The 12,762-nt window shown below is 44.4% G+C and overlaps 1 pseudogene; it reads left to right on the forward strand.

Annotated features, from left to right (window-relative positions):
* The first annotated feature begins 293 nt into the window (after positions 1 to 293).
* Positions 294 to 4,854, forward strand: LOC136171802 (endogenous retrovirus group PABLB member 1 Env polyprotein-like; annotated as a pseudogene).
* The last annotated feature ends 7,908 nt before the right edge of the window (positions 4,855 to 12,762 follow it).

Consider the following 12,762-nt stretch of genomic DNA (forward strand, 5'->3'; position numbering starts at 1 on the left):
GGAATGGTCAAGTGGCAAATTATTGGTAGTGGAGGAGCTGGCACCCACTCTGGTTAGCCAAACACACCAAGCGACCCACCTAGTCCATGATAAACTGGAAGAGCTAATTCAAAAATATTTCTTGGTTCCCCGCCTCCCTTCCCTATGCAGGACAGAATCTCAAAACTGCACTGCCTGCTCACAGGTCAATGCTGTCTCTCGGCACAGACAGAAACCTCCAGGGATTCAGCTAAAAGGCACACTGCCCTTTAACACCTGGAAGTGGACTTGACTGAAATGAAACCTCACCGACACTACCGTTACCTGCTGGTCGTGGTATGTACGTTTTCAGGGTGGGTGGAAGCCTTTTCTACCCGGACTGAAAGAGCATCAGAAGTAGCCCAGTGCCTGCTTAGGGTGATGGTTTCCAGATTTGGATTTCCTACCAGCACTGGATTGGACAATGACCCGGCTTTCATAGCTGATTTAGTACAACAAGTAAGCAAAACTTTAAACATCAAGTGGAAATTACATACAGCATACAGGCCCCAGAGTTCTAGGATTGTGGAAGGAACCAACCGGACACTTAAAGAGACTCTTCAAGTGGATCTTAGAGGCTGAGTGCCCCTGGGTGGACTTGCTTCAGACTCAGGATGACCCCACGGTCCCATGGTTATTCTCTGCATGAAATTGTGGATGGGAGGCCCCTCCCATAATAAAACAGGTGTCGACAAATTTGCCTCAGGCAAGGGGAGATGAGCTTTCACAGCAGATGGAACAACTGGGTAAGGTAATAAATCAGGGAACTAAGTTTGTACAAGAAAGGGTGCTGTTCCCCCTAGGGGAACAGGTTCACGAATTTGTGCTGGGGATCAGGTGTACATCAAGGGCTGGAACCACAGCTCCTTGGCCCCACAGCGGAAGGGTCCGTATACTGTTGTTCTAAGCACCCCTACTGCAGTTAAAGTTGCAGGTGTCACTCCCTGGATCCACATGAGGATGAAGAGGGCATACCACTCAGACCCAGAAAACGCTGAGTGGACTGCACAGAGGGACCCCACTGACCCTCGAGAGACTAAGATCATCCTTAAGAAGAATAAGGAAAAGAAGATCCTGAACGAGCCCCTTCAGGATGAAGCTGCATCATCAACTCCTGCTGCTTGGCCTTATCAATGTGATTTTGAATTTAACTTCCATTTCAACTCAGGACAATGTTTTCATCTCATGAACACATTCCTACGCGGACTTCCACAACACCTCTAACTGCTGCGTATGTGGGGCCATGCCTCTGTCTGTGATGGATGGACTTCCTTGGTGGGTGTCACCACTCCGCCAAGGAGATTTTAAACCACTCTGCTCTTTTCTGGGATGACAAAAACAGACTTTCCTTTCTCTTGTCAATCATAATCTCTCCCTGCTCTCTTGGTGTAAACCAGACCTACAGTCAATAGATTTGGGTCCTGGGGTTACAGTTGATGTAAACACCAGCTTCATAGAAGTAACAAAAGCCTATACCTCATACTTAAAGAACAAAAAGGGGAAAAGCTCCCTGTCCAGCAAAGGAGGACAGGCCTCTAGGTATGTTGAACAATTCTACCAAGCCTGGGATGAATATTTCTGGATGACCCCAGAAAAGGGTCAATTAATTACTCCCGCCGCTATATGCTGGGAACAAAAAGAACAAAGGGTAGGGTTTGGTGATCATCGATTAGACCCAAAAGAACTAAAATACATGATGTATCTATCCCCCGAACAATGTAAATGAACATTCGAGGTACATACCACCCCAACCAGTCCATCCATTGGCCAGGCTCTGATTGGAAACATAACCCTGGAATCCGCTGACTGGTGCCCAGTGGGACCCAGTGGCTTTGTGGGCCTAGCCTCTGGCCTTGGTTGCCAATCAGCTGGGTAGGCCGTTGCACACTGGGATTCGCCTTTGCCCATGGCAGCATGAAGCCTAACCTACAACAAGCCCCGGTAAATCTACCTCATTTACATGCTAGGTGGACAAGGTCTGTGTTTCAATGGTATGAGTATCTTGCTGCCTTAATCGTACCTTTTAAAGGGACAACAGCTATCATGATTAAAGTAGAAGCCTTGACTAATTTCACAAAACAGACCCTCCTAGATAGCACCAAAGCCATCCAAGCCTTAAATGAAGAAAAATCCGAATGAGAAAAGCAGTAATTCAAAAATAGAATGGCTTTGGACATGCTCATAGCTGCTCAAGGAGGGGCCTGTGCTGTAATTAAGGTTGAATGTTGTGTACATATTCCTGATTTATCTGGCAATGTATCAGCTGCTTTAGATGACATGAAAAACCAGGTAAAAGCAATGTCAAAGGAAAACTTTCCTTTGTGGACTTTGGTCCTATCTTGGATGAAGGGTGATTGGTGGAAAACTATATTTACCATTGTTATAGTTGCCTTGATAGTTCTGCTTTGTGGACCCTGCATTTTACAATGTATTATGAACTTTGTAACCCAAAGGTTGGTGTCGTTCTCCCAAATTGGCAGTCAGAAGCCAGGGTGCAATATATCCCTATGAGTGATGCTCATACTATGAGTTAAGAGCATCAAGAGGGCGGAATGAAGGAGACATACAGAACAGGCTCCATCTTGAAAGCAGGTCTCCATCTTGGGCCAGACTGTGGACTTTGAGCTATATGCCCAGTATCTATGAAAATGATTTATCAACTGGAAAACCAGACCGCCCTGCCCTCCATGGAAGAGCCCCAGGGCTCGAACCTAGACTCCCCATCGCCTAAAAGAATACCCTAATTATCTGTGTAACCAAATAGAATCATGAATTCTATTATGCTTATTGGGGTATGACCACAGGCCTATTGATAATTGCCCACTGTTAACTACCTAGGCTTAAGGCTATGAATCGCGGGTTAACTTTGATTGTATCTTTCTTTTCCTTTGTTCAGACTAGTTTCAGGGAATTTGGGGAGGTGGGTTTGGGCACATACACTTAGAATATATAAAGTTTTCACAAAAACTGGTCAGGGTTCTTGGCTAAGAGGAGACCCTGCCTTGGGCCTGCCGGTGTAATCAATTGCACTCCACTATCTGCATTGCCCTTCTGAGTGAGTTTGTTTCCCTGAATGCTTGGCGACAACATTAGGAAGCATCACTATGAACAAAGGTAGTGGAGGTGATGGAATTCCAGTTGAGCTATTTCAAATCCTAAAAGATGATGCTGTGAAAGTGCTGTACTCAATATGCCAGCAAATTTGGAAACCTCAGCAGTGGCCACAGGACTGGAGAAGATCAGTTTCATTCCAATCCCAAAGAAAGCAATGCCAAAGAATGTTCAAACTACCACACAACTGCACTCATTTTACATGCTAGCAAAGTAATGCTCAAAATTCTCCAAGCCAGGCTTCAACAGTACATGAACCATGAACTTCCAGATGTTCGAGCTGGATTTAGAAAAGGCAGAGGAACCAGAGACCAAATTGCCAACGTCCATTGGATCATAGAAAAAGCAAGAGAGTTGCAGAAAGACATCTACCTCTGCTTTATTGATAACGCCAAAGCCTTTGACTTTGTGGACTACAAGAAACTGTGGGAAATTTTTTTTTTTTTTTGAAACTGTGGAAAATTCTTAATGAGAATACCAGACCACCTTACCTGCCTACTGAGAAATCTGTACGCAGGTCAAGAAGCAACAGTTAGAACCAGACATGAAACAACGAACTGGTTCCAAATTGGGAAAGGAGTACGTCAAGGCTGTATATTGTCACCCTGCTTATTTAACTTATATGCAGAGTACATTCATGAGAAATGCTGCACTGGATGAAGCACAAACTGGAGTCAAGATTGCCAGGAGAAATATCAATAACCTCAGATATGCAGATGACACCACTCTTACGGCAGAAAGTGAAGAGGAACTAAAGAGTCTCTTGATGAAAGTGAAAGAGGAGAGTGAAAAAGCTGGTTTAAAACTCAACACTCAACAATCTAAGATCATGGCATCCGGTCCCATCACTTCAAGGCAAATAGATGGAGAAACAATGGAAATGGTGGTAGACTTTATTTGGGGGGGTTCCAAAATCACTGCAGATGGTGACTGCAGCCATGAAATTAAAAGACACTTACTTCTTGGAAGGCAAGTTATGACCAACCTAGATAGCATATTAAAAAGCAGAGACATTACTTTGCCAACAAAAGTCTGTCTAGTCAAGGCTATGGTTTTTCCAGTAGTCATGTATGGATGTGAGAGCTGGACTATAAAGAAAGCTGAGCGCCAAAGAATTGATGCTTTTGAACTGTGGTGTTGCAGAAGACTCTTGAGAATCCCTTGGACTTCAAGGAGATCCAACCAGTCCATCCTAAAGGAAATCAGTCCTGAATGTTCATTGGAAGAACTGATGCTGAAGCTGAAACTCCAATACTTTGGCCACCTGATGCAAAGAACCTACTCCTTGGAAAAGATTCTGATGCTTGGCAAGACTGAAGGCAGGAGGAGAAGGGGAAGACAGAGGATGAAATGGTTAGATGGCATCATCAACTCAATGGACGTGAGTTTGAGCAAGCTCTGGGAGTTGGTGATAGACAGGGAAGCCTGGTGCGCTGCAGTCCATGGGGTCTCGAGGAATTGGACACAACTGAACTGATTTGTTTCTTCATTTTTTCTTATAAATGCTTCATGAAAGGAAATTAACCATTTGACTGCCATGTGTGGCAAATATCTTTCCCAGTTTGACTTTTGGGTTTATGTTTTTTAAATTTTAGATAGGTGCTTTAAATTTTTATGGAATCAAATTTATTCATCTTTTTTTTCATGGCTTCTGAGTTTTAGATCATGTTTAGAAAGACCTTATTTACTCCAAAAATATAAAAAATTTACTCATGTTTTTCTGTAGCTATTGAATGTGGTTTTGTGTGTGTGTGTCTCTGTTAAACTCTGATACTTGCTCTTGTATGGGAAGTGACATAGAGATCCATTTTAATTTTTTTCCCAAATGGTTAATCAGTTATCTCAGCACGGTTTGCATTATCCCTGTATGCCTTTATTATTTTTATTATTCCCATATATTATTGGAGTCTTCTGGATTCTGTTTCATTCCATTGATTTCTCTATCTGTTCCCATACCAGAATTTTAATAGATGTTGCAAAGAGGTAAAAGGAAAGTAGAAAAAGTTTCATAAGTTAATTTCAACAGAATGGTCATCATAAAAAAAAACTACAAACAATAAATACTGGAGAGGATGTGGGGAAAAGGGAACCCGCCTACACTGTTGGTGGCAATTTAATTGGTATAGCTACAGTGGAGAACAGTGTGGAGGTTCCTTAGAAGACTAAACATAGAACTACCATATGACCCAGCAATCCCACTACTGGGCATACACCCTGAGAAAACCATAACTCAAAAAGACACATATACTCCAATGTTCATGATAATAGCCAGGACATGGAAGCAACCTAAATGTCCGTTAACAGAGAAATTGATAAAGATTTATTACATATATACAATGGAATATTTGTTGTTGTTGTTGGTTAGTCACAAAGTCGTGTCTGACTCTCTTGTGACCCTATGGACTATAGCCTGCCAGGCTCCTCTGTCCATGGGATTTCCCAGGCAAGAATACTGGTGTGGGTTGCCATTTGCTTCTCCAGAGGATCTTCCTGATCTAGGGATGGAATCTGTGTCTCCTGCATTGGCAGATGGACTCTTTACCACTGAGCCAGCAGGGAAGCCCAGTGGAATATTACTCAGCCATAAAAAGGAGCAGAATTGCGTCAGTTGAAGAGATGTGGATGAGCCTAGAGTCTGTCATATAGGGTGAAGTAAGTCAGAAAGAGAAAACAATTATCGTATATTAATGTATATATATGGAATCTAGAAAAATGGTACTGATGATCCTGTTTGCAGAGCCGCAACAGAAACATAGACATAGAGAATGGACTTGCGGACATAGGATGGAGAGGAGGGACATAAAATGAGAGAGTAGCATTGACATATATATGCCACCATGTGTGAAACAGACAGCTAGCGGGAAGCTGATGTATATAGCACAGGGCGCTCAGCTTGGTGCTCTGGGCGACCCAGATGGGTAGGAGGGAGGCTGGAAGTGAGGCTCAAGGGGCAGGGCATACCTGGATACATATGGCTGATACACCAGAAACCAATACAACATTGTAAACCAGTTATACTCCAATAAAAAAATAATTTCAAATAGAACACCATGGCAATTCAGAGGAAGGAGAGTTTTCAGTTGCAGTGGTCTGAGAAAGCTTCATGAAAGAGGAACTTGTAAGACATAACTTGAATGATGAGCAGCAATAGTCAAAGGGAATAAAGCGCTAAGGCGTGGAGGCAGGAGGGGGTGAAGATTTGGATAGATGCCTTTTTTAATCTCTAGCAAGGAGCACACTTGTGTTTTTATGCACGCCTGTCTTGCATATGGTCAAAAGCATACAGACGTTTTGGTATTACTTTCCCCAGGAATTTTGAGTTACATTTGAATTACATTTATTTATTTATTTATTTTTAATTTTCAGTCATGCTGTGTGACTTTCAGGATCTTATTTCCCTGACCAGGGATTGAACTCATGTCTCCTGAAGTGGAAGGTCAGAGTCCTAATCACTGTACCACCAGGGAAGAGGGAAATCCCCTTCAGGATACATTTATGAATCATAACAGCTCCAGGTGGAGCACCTATTATTTGTTAGGGGTATCTATATTGATTCCTATTTTCATCACAGTGAGCAAAAGTTGATATTGTTATTCACATTTTAGGAATGAGGCAAAACCTCAAACAGGTTAAACAGCGGCTCATAAGTGGCTGCACTGAGATTCTAATCCATAGACAAAAAGTTAAAGAACTAGACAAAACAAAACCAGAATAGAAAACATCACAGATGGTCACTCATGGTTAGGGTGTTTGGAGCAGGTCCTGTCCCTTCTCTACCCTTGCCACCTGGGATCATTCTTACCTATTTTTTTTCTTTAAACTTTTTTAGAGTTTGATGGAGAGAATTCTTTTTTTTTTCTGGCCAAAGTGAGAGGTTTGCAGGATCTTAGTTCCCCCACCAGGGACTGAACCCAGGCTCCCTGCAGTGGAAGCACAGAGTCCTAACCACTGGACCACCAGGGAATTCCTAGAGAGAATCTTTTAAAAAAATTTTATGGAAGTGTAGTTGATTTACAATATCATGTTAGTGTCAGTCGCTTTGCCCTCTCTGTGTGTGCCAACTGAAGGCCAATGTGGGTGGCCCTTGGCTAATGATAATGCCGGGCACTGGGACGTACCCAACTCTATTGCCCTATCACTGGGATGATTTTGAGGTGTGACCCACAATGCTCCCTGACGTCCCCCGAGGGAATGAGTCAAAATTACCCTCTGTGTGATTGAGCTGGATGTAGCACCCTTACTTGCGCCCTTCCTGGTCCAGCTTCCTCATTCCTCTAACTCTTTCCCCTGGAAACATTTCCTAGTAAATTACTTTCACATGCATCTTCCTCTAAGGCAGTATTGTTTCAAGAAACTTAAAAAAAAAAACATGTATTTGTTTGGCTGCGTCGGGTCTTAGTTGTGGCATGTGAGATCTTTAGTTGTGGCATGAAGGAATTTTTTTTTTTTTTCAGTTGTGACATGCTAATTCTTGAGCTTCTGGGTGGCTCAGATGGTAAAGAATCCGCCTGCAATGCAGGAGACCCAGGTTTGATCCCTGGGTGGCTCAGATCCCCTGGAGAGAGGAATGGCAAGAATCCAATATTCTTGCCTGGAGAATTTCATGGACAGAGGAGCCTGCCATCCTACATCCATGGGGTCGCATAGAGTCGGACATGATTAGGTGACTAACACTTTTTCATGCTAGGTTCTTAAGTGTTAAGAGTTGAATTCTTCATTGAATCACCAAGGAAGTCCCTCAAGAAACTTTTGTTTCACTTATGTGGAAGTGTGTGTGTGTGTGTGTGTGTGTGTGTGTGTGTGTGTGCATGCGTCTATCTATCTGTGTTGCCATTTAACATGCATCAACCACTATGCAGCTAGAAAGTGCAAAAGTCACTGTCCTTTACCACATTATACTATCTCTCTATTTCTGTGTGGCTCTCTGAGCTGAAAAGTTTCTTGGACACCCCAGGATCGGAACTGCAGGTCAGATTCCAGATCTTAATGCCTGTGTGAGTAGAGTGACTTAAAATGTACTGAATAAAAAATGCTTAATCATGTGTCTAGAGAATGCCATCAACTATGAAACAATTGGCTACGCTGTTCTTTGAACTTCTCTGGGCAGTCAAGCTTGCCAAATAGCTTTCAAAGTCCAGATTTCTGTTTGCTAAGGTTCATAAATGTGATATAAAGGTCATGATGATTGATTATCAATTTTTTGCCAACTGGCAGAAACAGGAAGAACAAGTTTGTCTTGTAGCAGAGCCAGAGGGTGTGCCTGACCACGTACGCGGCAGGGTGGCCACCCCAGAGCCCTGGTTCTAGGCTTGGCTTGGATGGGGAAAGTGGGGTGTTCAGAATTGCTCTACATTTACCCCCAAAGTCATTGCAGCTAAAGGAAGGGCAGAGAACACATCACATGCTCAGTAACAATGAATGAGACCTAGCCAAGTGGTCAGGCAAGGCTGTCAGTCAAATCTGCAGGAACCTGGAGCAAGCCTGGCTGCCAGAATTCACTGGAGGCCATGAGTGGAATGCAGAGAGCCCCAGTCCCCAAAATATGGTGGTGATGAATTCTGGAAGGCAATGCAGAGGTGAGGGCAAAACACCCATCTTCCTAGGAAAATCTTGGGAGCCCTGCCTCATGGTACCAGCTGAAGATTCTATTTGCCAGTACAAATGATTTAGAATTGGTTCCATGTTTAGAAAATAATGAGGATATGTGGAAAATCTAGCAGAATGATTAAGGAAAAAGGAAGGTGACCTTGGCTCATCAAGTTTAGGATAGAGACGTAGAGTTAAGAATTCATAGGGTCTCTAGGTTGTTCCGGGGAAGAGCCATGCTTTCTGGTAGACGTGACATTCTGGTCACACAAAGGTGTGCTGCAGTGTGGGGACTGGGTGCTCACCAGCAGGGTCAAGGTCTGGCTGGAGGACCCTCCGTTCTCTCCTGAGTCCGCATTCACTCCACTGCCTCTGACTGTTACTCTAGGAAGGAGGTAAGGATTGCAGACAGCCTTTTCTCATCACTGGCCTGTTTTCTCATCATTTGCCTGTTCCCCGCACAAACTGAGTCCACTGGCTTGAGACTAAATCAACTTCATGTGAATTTGGAGTCTGAGAGTCATTACCACATTCCCCCTCCCACCCGAAGTGTTGACTGTCCAAGCTCCTGGCTGACCGATTTGAGAGTCACATGGGGCTCAGGGCACACTGGGACTCAGCCTGAAGTGGGTAGTCAGATCTCACAGACTCGAAGGCTATGGAGGAGTGCCACTCCCCCGCCTCATCCAGAGGCTGAGCTGAGTCCCAGGGGGTGTGTGTGTGTGGTGGGGGGTGCAGGCAGTACACACTGATTCCCGAGAGTAGCAAGCTTGAACTGCTGGTGAGACTTTGAAGTCCAGCAACAAAGGGGTGTTCACACGGGGGTGGGTGAGAGAAACCTTTGACTCTTGGTAGCAGAGCAGAAGTGGAAGGAAGAGGGGTTGGGATGGGGTCAGCTTTGTCCTCAGTTTCTATGTGGCCTGCTAATCCTAGAAAGTTACATGAGAAAGAAGTCTTGGGGCTCTGTCTGCAAGGGAAGCTCTGCTCAATTTCAGCTGTGATGAGCTTCTCCCTCATGCAGGCTTCTCTGGCTGATGTCCAGGGTGGGGTGGGTGGCTCCTATGAGACCCAGTGTGGGGTGATGTGGGGAGATCCTTGGCTCAGCGCACAAGTATTCAATGTTTTAAACCTTATCATATTCATCCAATACTTTTGAATAAACCTTACACTGTAATTGTTTCAAGGAGGCACCATTTTTCCCCCCCAAAGTGGATGCTAATTAATCAACAGTATGCTGATGAAGCATCTGCAGGAGAAGCAACTGGGCTGAACGCTGTAGATTAAAGATTTACAACGTAAACTTAGTCCTTGCACTCAAGGAATTTACAACCTAGCTGCAGAAATTGGACACGTCAATGAAACAGTTAGAAAACAACAGTTTGAAAAAGTGCTCAGCTAAGTGTTATTTATCTATACCTCCTTCCCACCCTTCCCATTGCATCTCCCACATAGGGAGGCTCTCCCCTTCCAGGTGGTGGAAACTTGGAGACACAGGCAGGTGATATGCATCTTGCCTCCGTGCCCCACCCCCTCCTCATGTCATGGGACTTAGTCCCCACCTTCTCACTGGGCTCAGCCTGTGGCTGAGGGTAGGGGTTTGTGTGGAAATAATTCCAGAGAATGGACCCTGCAAAGGGGATCCTGCTCAGAGATGAAAACAGGTTTAATTCTTCACTCATCTTCTGTTAAAATTAGATGGGCTTGGCTAGTTGAATGGTCAGAGGCAAGATACAAGGCCATTAGAAGATCCAGGTGTGCACTTCTTGGGGGCTTCTCTGGGTATTTTGCCATGATCTCTCACTGTGCTTTTTATCCCCCCACCTTTTTTTTTTAATTTTGGTGTAGGCTTCATGATGTTTATATTTTAAAATATTAGTTATTTATTTGACTGCATTGGGTCTTCGTTGTAGCATCACTCTCATAGGCTTCATGATGTTTACGTTTTAAAATATTTCTTTATTTATTTGACTGCATTGGGTCTTCATTGTAGCACCTCTCATTGTGGCACGTGGGCTCCAGAGTGCAGGGGCTCAACTGACCTGCGGCATGTGGCATCTCAGTTCCCTGACCAGGGATCAAACCCGTGTCCCTTGCATTGCAAGGCAAATTCTTAACTACTGGAAGTCCCCTGTAACCATATTCTTAAACACATCCCTTCCCAACTCACATTAATGTTTGTGGTGGAATCATTGTATTTTGGCTGTGCCCTGTGGCTTGTGGAGTCTTAGTTCTATACCAGGGATTGAACCCAAGAACCCAGCAGTGAGAGTGCTGAGTCTTAACCCCTGGACGGCCAGGGAACTCCCCTGGATGGGATCATTCACATATAACCCTGTGAACCAGACGAATCCAAGATAGTGATGAAAGCATTACCGCGACCAGCTTTTGTTACTGGGTCAGCCTTCTCAACAGGAGTTCCAAAAGAGAATAAAAGTCTATAGAACATTATTAGAATGATTATTTTCTTAGTTCTCCCAAGGATGGCACATAGCTAGTACCATTCTGGAAGCATAAAAGATACAAGATAATTCATTACATATAATAGATGCCTCAGGGCTTAGTTTTCTCATGGAGGGGCTGCTCCAGGCCCATGTCCCAGTGATTCAAGCAACACCGGAGCTCCCTCCTTTTCTTGGCATCTTCAGATGCCATAACTGACCCATAATGGCTCCGAGTCAAGAGTTTTGATGGTATAGACTAAGTATAATTGGAGTTTGAAGGAGAGACCAGCGGGTGGTCGTATGCTGAGTCATAACAGTTTTTTTTTTTTGAGTCATAACAGTTTTAGATACGCTTTCTAGTACAGTCTTCCCAGGTGGCTCAAGTGGTAAAGAATCCGCCTGCCAGTGTAGGAGACGTAAGAGATATGGGTTCAATCCCTGGGTTGAGAGGAACCCCTGGAGGAATGCACAGCAACCCACTCCAGTATTCTTGCCTGGCGAATCCCATGGAGAAAGGAGCCTGGCGGGATACAGTCCACGGAGTCTCAAAGAGTTGGACTGAAGTGACTTAGCATGAGCGCAAGTTCCAGTATTGACGGAGGGTAGGCAGTGAGCTGGGAGTGGGGCACAGATCCTCCTACTTTGCCTTCTCCCTCCTTCCATATGGGGAGCTCCTGCAAGGCACAGTGGCTCTGAATGGCTGTGCATTTCAGCGATGATTTTCCTCTATAGTGTGGAATTAGAAACCTCCATTAAAAAACACACTTTAGATCTGGTCAACAGTGATTTAAGTGGCACAAATGAAGAGAGTTTGCCTCCCACATCTGAAGCATTAATCCAGACCTCTTATGATTTGTCAAGAGAAGTCAAGGTGTTGAGTAAATCTGGAATTCTTCAGGATGGAGGAGTATATAGAGAGGATGAGAATGCCCCAAGCCCATCAAGGCACAGGTAGAAACCTGTTGGGACAAAAGAGCCCAGCAACCGGCTGGCCCACTGCAGGTGGTGATGGGGTGGGAGGAGGCTCAGGAAATACTGAAATGCTAGAGTTTAAAACTTTGGGAAGGCATTTTCTCTGAGTTGGACTTGGCTTGGATATTGCCTGACTCCTGTGTTTTGGTTGTTGCCAGGGGTAGGATACATTCCTCCAAGATTCTAGTTCTTCCCTTGCCTGGACCAGGCAGAACCTAATTTTCTTGGACCCCTGCAGGGTGCCAGAATAACTCCATCTCTGCTTTTTTGCCACTACTATGCACTGAATCCTCCTTGAAACCCTTGACTTCCATCTTTGGTGAGGGATAATTTTCTTCCCTGCTGGATCCAGGAAGGGTGAGAGGTAGCGTTAAAACTTGCTGTGCTGCAACCATCGCTTGTGGGACTGTGTCATTGTGTTAAGGACCCATTGACTTAGGGTTTCCAGTGTCGCCTATGGAACTACAAAATTTATTCTAGGTTAGGTCTCTCTGATGTATGTTTTTATATACTTCTCTTTTGAAATATTTATCATGCTACTGATTGTTTCATGGTTGTTTTCCCCAGTAGACTTTGTGAGCTCCATGTGAGCTCCATGCTATCTGGAATGGAGCCGGTCTTGCCCACTGCAGTA

The sequence above is a fragment of the Muntiacus reevesi genome, chromosome 7 (genome assembly GCF_963930625.1).
Source record: "Muntiacus reevesi chromosome 7, mMunRee1.1, whole genome shotgun sequence".
In the NCBI taxonomy this organism is placed as follows: domain Eukaryota; kingdom Metazoa; phylum Chordata; class Mammalia; order Artiodactyla; family Cervidae; genus Muntiacus; species Muntiacus reevesi.